At 44.6% G+C, this 16,058-nt stretch overlaps 1 pseudogene; it reads left to right on the forward strand.

Annotated features, from left to right (window-relative positions):
- The first annotated feature begins 254 nt into the window (after positions 1-254).
- LOC144251579 (potassium voltage-gated channel subfamily A member 6-like) lies at positions 255-1,855 on the forward strand (annotated as a pseudogene).
- The last annotated feature ends 14,203 nt before the right edge of the window (positions 1,856-16,058 follow it).

Here is a 16,058-nt window from a genome sequence, read left to right on the forward strand (position 1 = left end):
ACCAGTACCGAGGCGCGGGTATCAGAAGCAGGAGCCAAATCCTCTGCGCCCAGGTCACCTCCCAGACCTATCCTTGCAGGGATCAGGGCTTCAGGGCTCACCAACCCAAACGCCAGGTCAGACCGCTAGCTTGCAGGAGCGCGAGCCCCACCCTAAGGAGGGAGCGCCACCGGGAACTGGGAAGCCCGTGCAGCACGCGCGAGGTTGGGTCGTGGGCGCCATCCTAGTGGCGGGGAGCACACAGCCAAGAGGACATGAGATAGGAGAAATCCCTTACGCTGGCAGCGCCAGGGGAGGTCCGTGGGCCAGAGGGGGAGCAACCGGATGCCGGAGACTTCCCGGAGGCCGCTGGCGGCGGGGGCTGCTGTAGTAGCGAGCGGCTGGTGATCAATATCTCCGGGCTGCGCTTTGAGACACAGCTGCACACCCTGTCGCTGTTTCCTGACACACTGCTTGGGGACCCTGGCTGCCGAGTCTGCTTCTTTGACCCACTGAGGAATGAATACTTCTTCGACCGCAACCGGCACAGCTTCAAAGCCATCCTGTACTACTATCAGTCGGGGCCGCCTGCGGAGGCCGGTCAATGTGCCCCTCAACATCTTCATGGAGGAGATTGGCTTCTATCAACTGGGGGATGAAGTCTTGGCGGCCTTCCGGGAGGATGAGGGCTGTCTGCCCAAAGGTGGAGAGGACGAGAAGCCGCTACCCTCCCAGCCCTTCCAGCGCCAGGTTTGGCTTCTTGTTGAGTATCCTGAGAGCTCCGTGTTGGTCATTCTCATCTCCATCGTCATCTTTTGCCTTGAGACCTTGCCCCAGTTTCGTGCAGATGGTCGCAGTGGAAACAATGATGGTGGTGTGAGCCGAGTCTCCCCAGTTTCCAGGGGAAGTCAGGAGGAGGGGGAAGAGGAAGATGATTCCTATACATTTCACCCCGGCATCACCTCTGGGGGAATGGGGACAGGAGGTTCGTCCTCACTCAGTACTCTTGGGGGCTCCTTCTTCACAGATCCCTTCTTTCTGGTGGAGAATCTGCATTGTTTGGTTCACTTTTGAGCTCCTGGTGTGCTTTTCTGCCTGCCCCAATAAGCCGGCCTTCTTCCACAACATCATGAACATCATTGACTTGGTGGCCACCTTCCCCTACTTCATCACCCTGGGCACTGAATTAGTGCAGCAGCAGGAGCAGCAGCCAGACAGTGGAGGGGGTGGCCAGAATGGGCAGCAGGCCATGTCCCTGGCCATCCTCAGGGTGATCAGCCTGGTAGGGGTGTTCTGCATCTTCAAGCTCTCCCGCCATTCCAAAGGCCTGCAGATCCTGGGGAAGACCTTGCAGGCCTCCATGAGGGAGCTGGGCCTGCTCATCTTCTACCTCTTCATTGGAGTCATCCTGTTTCCCAGTGCCGTCTACTTCGCAGAGGCTGATGATGATGATTCACTCTTCCCCAGCATCCCAGATGCCTTCTGGTGGGCAGTGGTTACAATGACCACAGTGGGTTATGGAGACATGTACCCCATGACTGTGGGGGGCAAGATCTTGGGCTCTCTGTGTGCCATTGCTGGGGTCCTCACCATTGCCCTGCCTGTGCCGGTCATCATTTCCAACTTCAACTACTTCTACCACCGGGAGACAGAGCAGGAGGAGCAAGGCTAGTATACCCATGTCACTTGTGGGCAGCCTACACCAGACCTGAAGGCAACTGACAATGGACTTGGCAAGCCGGACTTCTCTGAGGCCCCCCCGGAACGGAGACCCAGCTACCTTCCCACTCCACATCGGGCATTTGCAGAGAAAAGGATGCTCCAGAGGTTTGATCCAGGCTGGCAGAGCCTGCATGAGAAGGGGTGTACTAAGTGATCTAACTCTTAGGCTTCTTTCTCATCCTCATAACTCTCACCCTAGATCCAGCTGACCTCTTGACTCCCTCCCCCTACACCCAGTACATGGCAACCAGGACCAAATACCTGGACTGTCAACCTTGTTGCTTGACCTGTACAGCATTCAAGGTTTATCTATCTAAGTCACCTTTTTGAAATTGCAACTGTGCCACCCAATTATGTCCATCTTCTCTCCTGTGGATGAGATATACTGTTCTGTCTGACCTTCCCTCAAGACTCTGATTTTTCCTGTCTGGAACTTGTCTTATCTTTAGGAGCAGAAACGTTAATAGGATGGAAATCAGCCATACTTGGGTCCTATTACTCTCCTTATTTTCCTTTGCTTTGGGGGGCATGTACCTGTCTTAGCTTCTTGATAACTGGTGGAAGCTGGGAGATGGAAACAGTACTCAATGTGCTGTTTCTTGCCATGAACTGTAACACTTGCTGGTCATCCTGCAGAGCACCCTCTATAGAGACTTAGTTGTACAGCCTCAAAATATGTTATCCATTTCTAATCTTGGATGGAATGAAAGAAAATGCAATTAAAGTGGATGATCTGGAGGACATGAGGGTCAGTCCTGGACCAAAGGGGCCAATGGATTCTCCCAGCTGTGATTTGGTATAGGAGACACTGGTCTTTGCTCTGCACTTAGTCCTCCCCACTCTTATCCCTGACTCTCTTGAGCTTCCAGGAAGGTTCCTTCTCAGAGCCAAATACTCTTTTTGTGCAAGTGCCTTCCTGTGCAGAGAAACTGGAAACAGGTCCTACAGAGCCAGGAGAAATGGCTGAATATAGTCAAGCAACTGGCTTTATCACAAACCAGAAGCAAGGAACCACTAAGCAGAGATTGTCATCTTGGAGGGGCAGAGGAATCTTGTTGCAGATGTCAGTTTTTTTCTCCCTCATTTCACCAGAACCCTCTCTGGCTTTCCACTCTTCTTCCTGGGAATTTGACTAAGGATTGCAGGTGAAGGCTTTCTAAAGCAACCCCAGCTCAAATCTGTAGACAGGTGAAAGCACATATTTATTGCCAGTTTCTTCTCATTTTATGGGTAATGACATATGTGGCTTAGGTTAAGGAACAAGCATTATTCCTTTGCTGACACTGGTAAAGGTTTTTGCTGAGTCAAGCAAACATTCACCTGCTCTGCCCCCTGGAGCTGCATCTGGCCTACTCTAACTGGTAATCTGGTAATCTGGCTGTTTCCCACCTGGACTCAGCCATCCTCTTCCATTTTGAAACTACTGCCATCCATCCCACCTGCCCACTTCCCTCTTTTCTCCCCAGTCACATTACCATTTGTTTCTTGCCTTTGATAAACTGTGATGTACTGTTTAAATCTCTTCTGAATGCAGTTCTGAAACTGAAAGAACTGTTACAATGCTTTTAATTTTATAACTATGCTTTAAGACTCTTAGATGAAAATTGTTAAAAAATAAAACTTCCCAAAGAGCAACTTCTGAGGGATAGCCTTTGAGGGTTTGCCTGAGAGGCAGTGTAACTTCTGTGAGTGCCAGACTGAAATCTGGATTTTGCCACAGCTTTACAGGGTAGCTCTGGCTCCACAGTCCCTCTTTGTGCCTCAATTTCCCCCCATTAAATGGGAACATTAATGTCTTCCCCTCCCTACCTCATGGTGATTGTCAATGAGCTCATCTGGGAAGCTGGGGAAGACACTACGCATATGTGTGAATTATAGTCGTTGATTTGATTTTTAGTTCATTACCCTGTCTCCCCACCTCCCAGAAGTAAGACCCCCCAGATTTTCTGCCTTGGAACCAAAACCCAAGAATAGCCATTCATTATGAGCTCTTCACTTCCTAAATACCTCCCTGAGCTCTTGGGCTGGGCCTCAGTCTTTTTTCTTACCCTTCGCGATGGAGAATCTTCTTTAGACAGGCTGGGTAGATCCTTTTTAGGGCTGGAGGTCACCTTTCCTAGGAGATTGGCTTCCTTAAACCTGAAACCCAGTAGGAGACAAAGGTGTTTATGATTCAGAAACCTGTTCCAAGGTCAGGAAGTACTATTTTTTCCAAATCTCTTCTGTTACTCCTGGCTATTTGGGAAAAGAAGGGCCCATATCAGTGGCTAAAGGGATGCCCCCTGTTGGGCCATGTGTGCATGTATCTGTAGATAGGTGTATGTGATCATGCTCATCATCATCCCTGAGCAAACATTGCCTTTTCAAATCAGAGCATGCCTGAAAGTAAAAGGTTTGTGGAGAGCTGGGATCTCTAGGGACTCTGGTTGCCGTAGCAACCTCCCAGACTCTTCTCTCAGTCTTCTGATTCGGGCATCAAGGGAGAAGAGACTACATATCCCCAGCTTCTCAAATGGGAGCACCTTCTACTATTGGTTTAGGGGTAGGTAGAGCCAGGACAGGGACACAGGACCTTGGAAAATGTGGAGGAAACTAAACTTCTTGAACTTCCTCCTTGGATTCTTCCTGATTTCCCCTACCCAGTCCTTGAAGCTGCCTCATCTTACCCCTGAGTCTTCAGAAACTTGAATGCTTAGCAGCTGCCCAGTTAAACCAACATCAATGTTATGCTTTTAAAAATGACCAGGGGAGCCCTCGGAAAGGACAATGTGTTCCTCCAGAAGCAGCCAGGCTGGGCTTTGCTGAGAACAGTCCTAGCCTTAGGTGTCATGGAATTCTCATCTCCTGAGACAGAAGATCTTCCCAGCTCTAAGAGAGACTTAGGGAAATGAAGCCCCTTCTTCTTGGGGAGCAGTTGAGCTCCTGGGAGGGATCTCACAGTTCTTCTTGAGACATGGAAGAAAAACTGAAAGACTGTGGCCCAACCTAGTTTCTGTGAAGGATTTTGACCAATGCCCCCTTTCTGACTCTGAGCCTCTTTATGTGGATGTCGTGACCTGAGCATCAGGAGAATACGCACTGTGTGTGGCTGGCCCAGCTGGGATGGGGACTCCCAGCTGCCAGGAAAAGTGGACTCTTTATATCAAGCCATCTTTATACCTGATTGGAGCTGGCAGGGGCTCCCAGAGGACTTCCTGGGACTGTCAGCCTCAGCCTGGACTGAGGGATGCTCCTTCTGCCCGAGAGCATCCCTGAGGAGTAAGGACGGACAGCTGGCTGTCTTTGTACCTGAGGTAGGTCCTACTGTGGGGGAATTTTGCTCCTGGATCAGCCTCGATGCCAAATTAGAAATCTGGATGGCAGGGAGAGAAAGTAGGAGCAGATTCAGTTGGGTGGGGGAGCAGGATTTCATTTGCCTTTTCTCTGTGACCACCTTGCCCCATCTCAGTGTATTTTCTGTGCCTCCATTCATTTCCTTTTCCTCTGTCTCTGTCCTCTCAGTGCTGCTTCTCCCACACCTTTCTTACCATCTCTTTCCCTCCTCTCCTTCCTCTCCCTTTTCTCCTTTTTTAAATTCAATTTCTATGCCTTTTTTCCTTCCTTCTCTGTTTCATTTCTCCTGCCCCCACCCCATTGTTTTCAACCTCTTCTTCTTTCTCTGTGTATTTTTCTTCCTCTTTCTCCCTCTCTATACTTTTTGGGTGGCTGGCAGAACCTATGATGTTTCTGTTGAATTCTAGGACAGCTGTGATCCTGGGTGTTTTTGAAAAGGTCGGCCTCCAGCCAGAGGATTCCCTGTTTCCTGACATCTCAGTTCCCCATCCTTTCTTGCCACACTCCCCTATTGGGGGATGTCCTGCACTTACCAAGGAACTTGGGATGCTCTGGGTTTAGAAAAACATCCCCCAGTGATTTCCTGAACATATAAAGATGAAAGAGGGAGGGGGAGAGGGGTGGGAGCAGGGGAGAGAGAATGAGCTTGATGCCTTATATTAACATTCTGCCATATAGTACTAGAGTATGTCATCTTAGGGTTCCTGAGCCTTAAGAGCCTTGCAGAGATGTTGAAGACAAAGGAATGGTAGGAGTAGTAAAATAAACAGAAAAAAAGAGGACTTGGGAGGAAGGTATAAGATTGAAGTTAGAATGGAAAAGTCTTTCACTCAGGGTCGCCTGACTTGGAGGTTTGCTTAGCCTGTGGCTGGCTCCCTTGTGCACTAAGGGCAGAATGATGAGGGACACCATTCCCAGTGGTATAAGGTGCAGGAGATGCTCCTTGGGGATGTAGGTTAAGACTCCCCACCAGTCCATAAGGAGACTGTGTGGTTGTCCGACTGGAGGCCGTGGCACATAGGGTTAAGTCCCATCTGCATCAGGACATCAGAACATTGGGACAACCCCCAGGCTTTTAAATATTTTTAATCAGCTCATTCTATAAACTAGTTCTCAGACATTGTGACTTGAGTTTTCATAAACATCCAAAGTGAGAAAAAGCACCATTCTGGTCTCTGAAGCGGTGTGTGTGTGCATGTGAATGCACTGTGTATGTATATATGTGACACTATGGCAGTTGTATTGCACACTATTATTTAAACTTACTTTGGGTTTCAGATCCAGCCTAGTTTCTTTTAACACTAGCCCAGAAGCCCAAAGATATATCTACTTTGCTTAAAATGAGATAGATCCCTGAGGGCCATAGAAGGGATCCCTAGGTTGTCACTTGTCCTGAGGTCCTAATTTTACCACCCAGTAGGCTGACAAAAGGCTGCTTTGGCCTTCTGCTCTTGTACCCATGCCTCCCTCCACATTTCCCCTCTTTTGCAGTGCAGGTGAGCAATCTCTTTTATCACACCAAAATGCCCAAAAGGCTGTGCCCTCAGCGACTCACCATCCTCAAAGAAACTTTTCATGGTATTTTTCTAAATAAAGACAAGTACTTCCCCAAACCAATGTTGCAAACTTTGAATCAATTTTTTAACCATATATATATATATATATATATATATATATATATATATAATCCCCACTATGTATATCATCTGCAGACTGTCATGAACATCCTGACACAACTCTAACTGGGTGAGCTACAGATAGTTCACCAATGTTGATATTAATTTAATTATAATAACTAGCTTATTGGTAAGTAAATTGTATTCTCAAAAATGCAGATTATATTAATAATAGATTAATAATGGAATCATTTTTATTATTTTGATGATCAAAATTTGTAAAACATTTAGTAGGGGAATAAATAGCTTCATGCTCTATTTTCAAAAGGACAAATGCATCTACTAATATTCCTGGTATTTCAAAATAGTCCAAATCATGAAGTATTTTGGGTACCTTCTCTACACCCTTGAGCACCTTTGTCCACTCAGGAAGGACACTGATGGCAGTTCAAGTATGCTCACAGATCCCACGGAGGGTGGTGGATGAGCTGAGGAGTGTTGGACAGCTTTTCTGTGAAGGGCTGGGTAGTGTATTTACTGGGCTTTGTGGACCACACAGTCTTTGTCACAAATAATGAACTCTCCCTCTGAGGACAAAAACAAACAAAAGATACACAAATTAATAGACCTATCTGTGTTACAAAAATACTTTATTTACCCAAACAGGCAGTCCAGATTTGCCCTCAAGGTAACCCTGGGCCTTATGGGACTGATTCATAGACAACAGGCACCAAAACCATTTCATCTCTGTTGTATTCACTTAAATGAAATTCCCAGTAAATGTTACTTCTAAAGACAGTTAAAGGGGTTTGTCTAGGCAGTCATGTTTTTATAGAACTTTATAGTCACTGTGATAGTTGCTTAATTAATGATTAACAGTCACATTTGTATTACTAGTTGGTTCCACATGTGTAAATAACTAATAAAAATTTCAGAACAAAGTTCATTCTATATATTCTATTCATCAGATGGTGGGTAAAACGAAATCTCATCTGGTTAAAATAGATTGAGAGTTTGTTAAAGCCGGAAGTCATTTTTCTAAAGCCAGCTACAGTATTTAATCCCCATCTCTGCATTGCTGATGCCTGTTTAGGCTGCAGCAGCAAAAGGCTTTCATCAGTAGGGGAACAGAATAGTGTACTATTTCTTTTTCCTTCATGTGAACTATTCTGAGCAAAAAATAGAACCATTATTTTAAAAGCATTTTCAAATGATGTCATAAACTGCAATGGTCATGGGCCAGTTCTAGAATTAGTCTCATTTTAGAAAACATATATCTAAACACCTAAAACGTTCCACATGTCTGCAATTTTTCTTTTACCTGCCCACCTTAATTACTGCTCCTCTCTGCCCACAGCAGACAGGCCCTTCATGCTCCCTGTATTACCATTTAAGAAAGAACATTCTAGAGGTCTTTTATGATCTTGCTTCCAGAGAAAAAACTGAGAAAGCTGTCACAGTGACACCATGTTCAAACTGCTTCACATGCCATCAGTCTCCTGCTGGAGTCTCAGGTGTCCCTTTAATGGCAGCTGCTGGTGTGTAGAAGCTGGGTGAATGAGGTCAGCCACACAGGCATGCTGAGGTGCTGTGTAAAACAAAGACCTATCAGACTATTCTGAATAACTTTCACACGTCTTTGGTCTTGGACTCAAGTTGTAAGCATGGGTCTATCATATTAGAAGTTTACTGAAGCAGGATAAGAGCCTCAGTTCAACCAGCCCTCTGGAGTTAGTTGTTCTTCATGATGAGACAGAGACAGTCATGTCTCTGTTCTGCTCACCTGTCTTTCACAGAACGCTTCTAGAAGGTTCAAATGGGTGCTCTAGAATTAGGATCAGGCTCTAAAATACACCCCCATACACTGCCTGACTCCTTCCTGCCAGTGCTTTTCACTCCAGAGAGGAAAACACTGTGAGATGATAACGACTGTTAGCTACCAACTCTTTCCTTGTGTGTCTTTTGCAGGAGTCCTGTGGAATCTCTCGTCATGTGATGCACTCAAAATGCCAATCATCCAGGATGCCCTGGCAGTATTGACCAACACGGTAATTATCCCCCACTCAGGCTGGGAAAATTCACCTCTTCAGGATGATCGGAAAATACAGCTGCATTCATCACAGGTGCTGCACAATGCCACTGGGTGCCTAAGGTCAGTCCCACATCACAAGGTCCTGCTCCTGCCATCTTCCCTGGGTCCTCCTGGGTCAGGCACTCTTCCATGTAGTTTTCACTGATGCCTTCCTAAGGGTAGGATTGTTCTGCAAAGATGAGTGTTGATGTGGCAGTGCAGTATAAGAAGCTCACCAAAAGTTTTTAATCCTGCACTGAACTGGTGTAGGTATCTTCCACTGCCCTGTACGTACACCTGTGTCTGACTTATTTAACATAATTTTTTTCAGTCTAGAGTCCAAAACACATATTTTATCTAACCAAATATAAGTCACTTTAATTGAAAACAATAGTGTTGGGTCATTTGATGTAATATCATGCATGTAGAATAACCAGACAGGCCAGTTGCTTGGGGAGTCGACAACAGATGTGCAAGAACCTACTTAACTATCACCAGTAGCTGTTTTTGTTTTTGTTTTTCAATTCTCTGTGTGACTGTCTAAGTCTGTGGTTCTTAGAAAGAGCTGTTTCATAAGGCCTGTTGTGTTAAATGATTTTTTAAATAACAGAAGTTGTAAATATGTGGTAATTATCTCCCAAATCATTTTTACAAAATCATCCTCCAGAAATCTATTGAGACTTCTTAGAGCCTCTTTATGCCTTGTTTAATTTTGACTCCTATGAAAGAAAGTAATAATCAAGATACAGTTATAAACTCTGGAACCTGTGCTCCCAAGGATGTTGCATTTTGTGTCAAACCTGGAAATCTCCCCAGGATAAGGTTGGTCATGGGATGGGGCTCAGGAGGGGATAATTAAAAGCACCTAGTCAAATAATCTGTATTTCAAGATTAAAATGTACAGAGTTGCTTTCACTGGACTGGTGCAAAGCTGCCATTTCCCTTAACACTTATTCAGTTTCTAGGTATAAAAACTTGTTTTTGCCAAGTAAGAATGAAATCACCTCAGTGACATTAATAATCCTCATGTCATGAATATTCAGAATAACACTCTCAGCCTAGTCTTGAGAAGGGCCTCTGTGTGAATGTGTATGCAGAATGTGAGATAAAGAGACAGGCTCCATGTGTATCTCCACACATTCACAGCAGTGGGGACCCTCTAAAAATTTTGTTTTTCTTCCAGGTCACAAATTCATGAATTTTTGACATGGGTAGTCTCGAATGTAATCGAAATTTACAGTTTTCCAAAATACCTCCATTGTGGCATTAATTTTAGGACTTCTTCAATTGTTACCCTTCAGAAACCTCTTGCCTCACCAGGAGAAACATAACTCTTCCAAAGCTCAAGCTGCAGGCATTCCCACCTTTCATGGCTGATCTTTTTAGATCAGTTATTTCCACTTAAGAAAATTAGTTCGGACCCCCGGCACCCCGCTACTGCCGCCAACTTACCAAGCCTGTGATGGTTCTTAAGGACGTCTGTGTGTCTCAGACTCTATGGCAGAATAATAGAGAGCTAGTTAGACTATCAGTTGAAATCTGAGTACCACAGGAGCATGATTATGTCTTCTTGATGTCTGACTCAAGGCTTGAGGTGCTGGCATTAAGAGCATACACATGTAGCGCTGTGATGAAAAAGTAGCTGAAGAAGCTAGACTGGTGCATGTCAAGGGCCCCCTTTGTAAGCCCTCAGCTGAGGGTGAGGTGAGAACACGGGTAGGTAAGACTCAGGAGAGTCTTCAACCTTCTCTGCTCACTCAGAGCTTTGTCTTTTGCTGCTGGCTAGAAGTGGTAGCAACACAGGAAGCATGAGAAGAGAACATTTGGTTTGGAAAGAGTTTGTTGTAGCCAGAGCAGGTTTCCTTAGCCAAGATGCAATCAGGGCTTGTGATTTCCCATGTTTCTGGGTTTATCAGGCGAGTGACAAACCAAAACTCATCAACATCCATGAAACTTTAACTTCTCCCTTAATTCATTAAACTCCCGTCCTCCTACAAAAAGCAGTATGATTTCGCCTCTCTTATTTGTCTTTGTTTTTTGTCGTTATTGTCGTGTGTTTGGGTACAGGGGATTGAACCCAACGTGCTTACCCACTGAGCTACATCCACAGACCTATTTTTATATTTTATTTAGAGACAGAGTCTTGATTAGTTGCTTAGGGGCTCTCTCAGTTGCTGAGGCTGGCTTTGAACCTGGATCCTCCTGCCTCAGCCTCCCGAGCCACTGGGATCACAGGTGTGCACCACCATGCCCAGGGCTCCTTTCTTGTTTGAATGTGTTTATGAATCATATCACATTGATGATCAGGTTTGACTGAGAGAGGAAGAAAGCAGCCCTGGAGGAGGCCAAAATTAAGTTATCAAAGTGTGAGTGGATATAAGCTTTCAAGGAATTTGTTTTTCCATTTATTGAAAAATAATGTTGACAATATACCCAAATGGGTGCAAATGCCTACATCATGATAGAAGATTTTAGGTTTTAGTATGATTTTATTTACATTCTTGCTTTTTCTAGAAACTCCTAGGTCTTTATTCACATTTTTTAAAAAATCTTCCTAGGCTGCTTTTGCTTATAGTAGTTTTATCTTGTAAGCATTTGCCGAACACTTAGTGTGTGCCTTGGGGAGCCAGACAGGAGACAAGAGGTCAACACAGCAACTCCTGCACTTTAGAAACTCGTGCCTAGTGGAAGAAAGGGCTGTCCATACAGTTGGCCCTAAGGTGGTGTCCTACTCTCAGGCTGACGCCAAAGTTAGGGTAGCACAGGAAGAAAACTGCCAAGGGAGTCACAAACTTATCCAGGTGTGGTCAAAAATGACCTGGAGGATCAGGTGATATTGGGCCAGGCATGGAGAGGACTGCCCAATGGGTGCAAGGGATAGCATCATGGCCAGAAATAGCAGCTGGCATGGTCTGGTACAGCCCTGGGAGAAGTCCAGGAATTCCGAGGTGCATTGTCTTTAGAGACTAGACTCTTAAGTCAACCTTCAACGATTATTATTATTTATAGAATCTCTGCCTTCCAAGGACCTGAAAGTTTTGATCCAAATATAGTCAAGCCACCTACTGGATGGCCTCTACTTTGCCAACATCCCTCTTGCCTTAAAAGGCCAATTGCTTTCTTCCTCTCTCCAATTCCTTCCATTCCATTTCCCTCTGCTAAGGCCTTGCTGTGGTCTGGATTGACTTGTCCCCCAGAGTTGCTGTGCTTGGTCCTCAGTGTGGTGAGAAGGAGAGATGGTGGGGCCTTTCAGAGATGAGGTCTGGTGGGAAGGGATTGATGTGGTGGGGAGGACCTGGTTAGTTCCTTTGAGACAGATTGTTGTTAAAAGACTGATCCTGGTCCACGAATCTCTGTGGCTTCTCGTTTTGCCACATGATCTCTTTCATACAAACTCCTGCCTTTGCAGTATCACTGCCAGGAGGCCCTGACCAGAGCTGAACAGATGGGACTGGCCAGTCCTGGACTTGCAGTCTCCAAAACTCTGACCTAAATGACCCCACCCCCTTTTTTAATAAAGTACCCAGAATCAATTCTTTTTTTGTAATAACAGAAAACAGAATAAGACAGATTTTAAATATAGAGTGGCAAGTGGCTTGGACAGAGTTAGTCTCTTAGCCCAATCTTCAATCTTCACTTAGACAGTTATAGTTGCCTTTTCTTTTCTTTAAAGAAGGCTGTTTTTAAGGAATATCCTAGACAATGACATTGACATGATTATGATTTTTAAAGTACTCATACGCCTCCATCATTGGATAAAGTTAAGATAAGTTGATGTTTTGGGCTTGTTTCCATTAACTATATATTCAGAAATGGATAAATAAAATTAAATATAAAATAAAATAGAACTCTTCTCAGGATAGTATTTACTAAGGCAGTGTAGCTTACCAGTCCAGTAGGAGCATATGGTAAAGAAAATCTTTCACTTAACTATTAGAAATCATTACTCTTAATTTTTCTTCCTAAAGAATTCATACGTGTTATGTCATCTTGGGTGAGAAGCCAAGGTTAAACTTTAAGCAGTTGCTATAAAGAGATCACATTTGTATTGTTTTTCAGAAAGAAAATACAATTTTATGAATGCAAATTTCACTGCTCCTAAATGTCCAAAAAATGCTTAGCAAAGGGAAATCTGAGTGAGAGAGATAAGTCTGTGCCTCTGTCATATGGAGCTGAGAGGCTGATGTCATCCTGCCTTTATGAGCTCCAATCTTGGGAGACTGTGCCCACTGTCTTGTGCTGTCTCTTGAGCAGTGGGTGTGGTCCAGCATCCGTGGCAGTGGCTCCAGACCCTGCCTGGGGAAGGAGCCAGCTTCAGTGTACCTTCTAGAGAGAGGAACCACTTGCCTCCACCTTCCCTAAAAGGCAGGAGACACCTTCATGGAAAAGTCCTGGCATGTTGATACAGCAAAAAACTTAAGCACATAGCAAATATAATATGAAAAGTGGATGCCCTTAGTCCTTTTCCATTTAAAATTCATTTTGGAATAGGAAATGGATTTTTTCTCAAATGGATCTATCTATTTGTTCCTGAAGTATCTATCTGTCACTGAGGAAAGAGGACAGAAATGAAAAAAAAAATAATCTCTTACATTTTGTTGGAGAAGCGGGTTGATGAGAGTGATGGTGGCTGGCTTGTGGAAGGGAATGGGTTAATGTTGTGAGATCAGGAGCAGGACAGGAAGGGCTTCATTCCTTACTGTGCCCCAACTCATGCCCACCTTCCTCGTTTCTTCCCCTTCTCTCATTGTGTCTTTTGCTCCAATTCTGCCTGATTCAAGCTTTAATGTCTGATATTTTAAAATATGGTTCAGCCTGGTATAGTGGTGCATGCCTGTAATCCCAGCAGCTTGTGAGGCTGAGACAGGAGGGTTGCAAGTTCAAAGCCAGCCTCAGTAACAGTAAGGCGCTAAGCAACTCAATGAGACCCTGTCTCTAAATAAAATACAAAATAGGCCTGGAGATGTGTCTCAGTGTTTGACTGTCTCTGGTACCCACCCCACCAAAATAAAAATAAAAATGTGGTTCAAAATAAATGTAGCAAATAGTTAAAAAGACTGAAGACATGTATATGAAGGATATTGCTGATCTTTTCTTCTTCATTTTATGATTAAGAACTCGTCTGGTGAACGGACTTCAGATAGCCTGTCAGGCTGTGCAGATCTTGAAATGGATTTAGTTTTGTACCCATGACTATCTTGTTGCACACAGTGTAATCAGATATATCTGTTAACCTTTGGCCAACACCATCATCACCTTCAACTGAAAACACATATTGACCACCCTGTCTGAACACTGATGAGTGAGGTCAGATGGGCTCTGCCTCTGGACAAGTTCGTGTCAGCTGAGGTCTGCATGGTGAGCTGAAAATGTCCCACCAAAATTAATGTCCACCCCTAATCTCAGCTTGTGACCTTATTTGGAAATAGGGCCTTTGGAGACATAGTTAATATCAGGTTGTACTTGTCCTTGTAAGGAGAGAAGAGCCACACAGTGAGGTAAACAGGAGGAAGGGAGAAGTGAAGACAGAAGCAGAGGCTGGTGGGATGGAGTGGAAAGCCAAGAAGGCCAGGGATTGCTGAAGGCTTCTATGAACTAGAAAGAGGGATGGGATCCTCCCACAGGGCCTTCAGAGGCAAGATGACCCCACCAACATCTTGATTCTGGAGTTCTAGATTCCAGAACTCTAAGGGAATACATTTCTGTTGCTTTCAGCCATGGATTTTGTGATGCTTCATACTGGCATCCCCGGGAAAGGAACACATCACCCCAGGAAGAAATGGAGAGACACCTGTAAAACAAGGTAGTCACCTGTGGACATAGCACAGGGAGAAAAAATGAGTAAATAACTCAAAGAAGAGACACAGCCTGTCCCAAAATAGTGCCCACACATGGGGACAAACAACCCAGACAGGGAACTGTGTTTCTGTACACAGGCCATTTCCTTCCATGGCTCAGATACAAAACAAAGCAGTATGTGTGAGCAGGACTGAGTTCTTCAAGCCCAGATATGCTCACCTCAGCTGAAGAAGGTTCCATCCAACCACTTGACTGAATGACCATTCAATAAGGGTCTCCCCACACTGTATCTAACTTCTGCATGTTCTGCTTTCACTGAAGAGCTGCCCTGCTCTTATTCTCTGGACTTCGAGCCAGCTTCCCAACGTGGCTTAGATTTATCTAACAGCCAGAAGTTATTCTATGTCCTTACACAGGGAGCATGACATGATATAAGTGTAATTTCTGGAAGTAACTCCAGCAGCTGTGTACAGAATGAATGCTTTCTGTGAAACATAGCTGCATTTCCCACTGAAAATATCACAAATCAATACACTAAAGATCCCTGTTGTGGCCATTATCATAATTTCAGAGTGAGCTGCAGGTAAAGCCTTGCTAGCATCCTCTTTTTCTTGTTAATCTAAGAGGCAGCTCAATAAGAAATTCGGATCTACATTATTGTATAGCTGCACTGTATTTAGTCATGGGTACTTGTGACTTTTTCTCCAGCCCGAGCATGTGCACAAGGCTGGGTTTGCTAGCTTCCTCAGCTCATTTCCTGGTGCCCCTGAGTTGTTTATATATTTTTTTTATTCTATTCCCACTTCAGCATCTTGTCCTAAATATACAACAATATACAACCCTAATTTTTTTCCATCTATCTTTGTGTACACAAGAATGTTATTAAGCCATCAAAGGAGCTGCACTGTGCCTGTGCTTATGAGTACAATTAAACTCAGACCCTCAATTAGTCATTTTAACCCATATAATGGATGAGTGCTCATTCCCACATTGCCACTATTTCTAGAGTGACCTTGAGAAACCCCATCATAAAGTAATGCTAATGATAATCACGCTCTAGCTGGAATGCTCCAAGAATATTTATTTTATCTGGTTTACTCTTGAATTAGCCATGACTAAGAAGGGGAAATAGTACTATTTTTGTCTTAAGGTCAGGTTATTGCCAGTATTTTTCATCTATTCAAAGAGAGTCTTAAAAGTGATTTTAAAGTGTTGTGTGATGAACTGTGGACTGCCTTACCCCAGTCTCCACCAGGCCAAGGGTGTGCAGCTCTGCCTGGAGTACTCTCTGTCCAGGGTCTCTGGAAGGGACAGGACTTGGTATCTGTGGTGCGAGAACAGAGGAGACACCCCCTCCCCCATCCCTCCCCATCTCCCACACTCTCTCTGTAAAGCAGAAGAAGTTCTTTACTGGGCATTCTCCATGTTTAATATGATCAGAATACCTTGTTTTCTTGAGTCAAGGCTCAACAGTAAAGGTCTTCTACTGTGGAGGGAATGGAATTCACTGGGGACATGAGCATGGGTCTTAAGAACTC

Source organism: Urocitellus parryii, unplaced genomic scaffold (assembly GCF_045843805.1).
Source record: "Urocitellus parryii isolate mUroPar1 unplaced genomic scaffold, mUroPar1.hap1 Scaffold_110, whole genome shotgun sequence".
NCBI lineage: Eukaryota > Metazoa > Chordata > Mammalia > Rodentia > Sciuridae > Urocitellus > Urocitellus parryii.